Consider the following 2,695-nt stretch of genomic DNA (forward strand, 5'->3'; position numbering starts at 1 on the left):
CCTGCTCTTCTAAATAGGTACCATAGGATCTTTTGAAAATCAACAACTTGCATTTATATAGCACTTTAACATAGTAAACCACCTAAAGCCACTTCACAGGAGTGTTATTAAACAAAAATTTGACACCAAGTCAGAGATATTAAGGCAGGTGACCAAAAGCTGGGTCAAAGAGGTAAATTTTAAGGAGCATCTTAAAAGGGGAGGTAGCTAGGTTTAAGGAGGGAATTCCAGAACTAAGGGTCCAGGCAGCTGGAAGCACAGCCGGCAATGGTGGGACAATGGGAATCAGAGATACGCAAGAGGAGTGCAGAGGGCTAGAGGAGGTTGCAAGATAGGGAGGGGCGAGGCCATGGAGAGTTCCACCATAGAGAGCAGATTGGGCCTCAGTTTAATGCCTCATCTAAAAGATTGCACCTCGGACAGTGCAGCACTGAAGTGTCAGCTTGGATTATGTACTCAAGTCTGTGGAGTGGGACTTGAACCCACAACCTTCTGACTCAGATGCGAGAGTGCTACCCACTGAGCTGAGGTTAACACCTCTTAATAGATGGCTTACACCAAAGTGCATGTTTTCATCCAGCAGACAAGCTCTTGGCTGATCCATCACCTCAACCATCTGCACAATTGCCTAAATACACGCCATTTTATCAAAACCCTAAAGCTTCAGTTAAGTCACAGCACTGGGGAAAAAAACAAAACGAACTACTCAAGGGAGAGAAAGCAAGAAATCAGACTTAAATGGGCTAGTTCATGTCATTCACTTCAAAAAGGCCTGCACAAACTTGTAAAACTATGGAGGCCAACTTGCGAAGTAGAATCGCCGCGGTTAACAAATGTTTACATGAAGTTATGCCAGCTACGTAACACATTCAAGAATTTAATATACAACACTGGGTATTTTCCAATATTATACCCATATGTCGATGCAATTCTACAATAATGGGGCCCAACTATAGCCCAAGCTCTAAAACTGGACTAATTCCCTCAAACAAAGTAGAACCAGATTTTCACAACCAACCTCTAACTCATTCGCGAGTTTGCCAACGCGTTTCGGTCACTGCGGCACGGTCTAGCTCAACGGGCAGAGCTCGCTTCGTTTGACCGCCGCGGGCCGTTGCTTTGGGCGGCCGCTGGCCGGCCCCTCAAAACGTCGCCGGGGAGCCGCAGCGCGCGGGGCAAGCGGGCCCCCACGCCGGCAGCAGCTGGTGTGAAACAAACAGGGTCACGCGCTGGAGCCTGCAGCACCGGCTGCAGCGCAAAGAGTTGCATTGCATTGCATTGCAACCCGCCGGCCAGCCGCGCCACCCCCTCTTGCAGTCGCGGATAGGAGGGGAGGAAGGGAACCCCACCGCACTTACTGCTGCAAACAACTGGCCACCAACTCGCCCAGCTCTGACGATCAACCTCCTGCTTCTTCCTCCCTGCTGCGTCAACACGTCACCGACGGCAGCTCTGCAAACAGCGCGTCGGGCGGCGTGGGGCTCCATTTACCGTGTGACCTGCAGCGTCCAGAGAACCTGGGAACCTGGCACTGATTTGTTGTCAACTGCTGAACGCTGAAAGGGCGGTATGGGAGCGAGCGCTTCCGACTCTAAGGAATAGTATTGTATACATTAAGAACAAGATACATTATCTATCGGGGTACCAACCCTCCAGAATTGCCCTGAATTCTCCAGGAATTAAAGATTAATCTCCTGAAACTGAGAGAAATAAAAGGACATTAAAACATGTTTTGTTTCATTTTCTTTGAATGTTTGTGTGTATTCGGTATAAAGATACTGAAGATGGGGAAACAAGGTTCTACTGGGTGGGGTGGTTGGCAGCAGGAGTTCATGTGATATACCAGTGTCAGCAACTCTAAGCGAATCTCCGATAATGTGGAGGATATTGTTGTGTATCTGTAAAACATGCACTCCCATATTCTGCCACCAGGGAGCACATCCCCTGAAGTCCCAAGGGATCCCAGAATTCAGGGCAATCCCAGAGTTAATTGTGTTCCTAACACAGATGAGACTGCACACAGGGAGGTTAAAGTAACAGTAACCTCAGTCTTTATTAAGACACTCCAGAGTGAGGAGCAGGCCTTAGGGGCCGGCTTATGTACAGTGCTCCCAAGGGATGCTGGGATAACTTGGGACTTAAGGGGATCTGCTCCCTGGTGGTGGAACATGGGAGTGCATGCTTTACAGATACACCATATCACCTCCCCTCCCCCCCCCCCCCCCAAAGTCAAAGTGAAAACTATTTACAAGGTGAGGTGGTCGGGAACCTTTCTTTACCTGGTGGTCCGCCTCAGTAAAAATGTCTGTTCTGGTGTGTTGGCTGTGCCCTCGCTGGGCTGGTGTGTTATTAGCCCTGCAGAGCTACTGGGTGAGCCTGGCCTTGCTGGGCTGTTGGGGGTGATGGGTTCAATTTCCTGGTCCGGGGTGGTGTCGTTGATCCTTTGGGTGTGTGTTGTGGGCTCGAAAAAGTGGTGTCTGCTGTGGGTTGTTCAGGGCAGTCTGTGAAACTCTTTTAGAGTTTATCTGTAAAACAAAACATTAAACTGTGCCACCCGAACTGGGTGACACACCAGACATTTACAAGGCCCTTTTTTTTCAGGGCAGTCTGTGAACCACAGCCTCGTTTGGTCCAGGTGCTTTCTGCAAATTTGTCCGTTGTCTAGTTTGACTACAAACACCCTACTCCCTTCTTT

At 49.2% G+C, this 2,695-nt stretch overlaps 1 protein-coding gene across 2 annotated transcripts in view; it reads right to left on the reverse strand.

Moving 5' to 3' along the window:
• Positions 1 to 1,449, reverse strand: part of snx16 (sorting nexin 16) — a 73,098-nt gene extending 71,649 nt beyond the window's left edge. Inside the window, exon 1 of one of the 2 annotated variants that reach the window (XM_070876122.1) lies at positions 1,359 to 1,449. The gene's annotated coding sequence lies outside the window, so the exon portion shown is untranslated. Of the gene's footprint in view, positions 1 to 1,018; positions 1,285 to 1,358 lie in introns of those variants that run through there. The other variant, XM_070876131.1, reaches the window with a different exon arrangement.
• Positions 1,450 to 2,695: the final 1,246 nt, after the last annotated feature.

The sequence above is a fragment of the Pristiophorus japonicus genome, chromosome 1 (assembly GCF_044704955.1).
Source record: "Pristiophorus japonicus isolate sPriJap1 chromosome 1, sPriJap1.hap1, whole genome shotgun sequence".
In the NCBI taxonomy this organism is placed as follows: Eukaryota; Metazoa; Chordata; class Chondrichthyes; family Pristiophoridae; genus Pristiophorus; species Pristiophorus japonicus.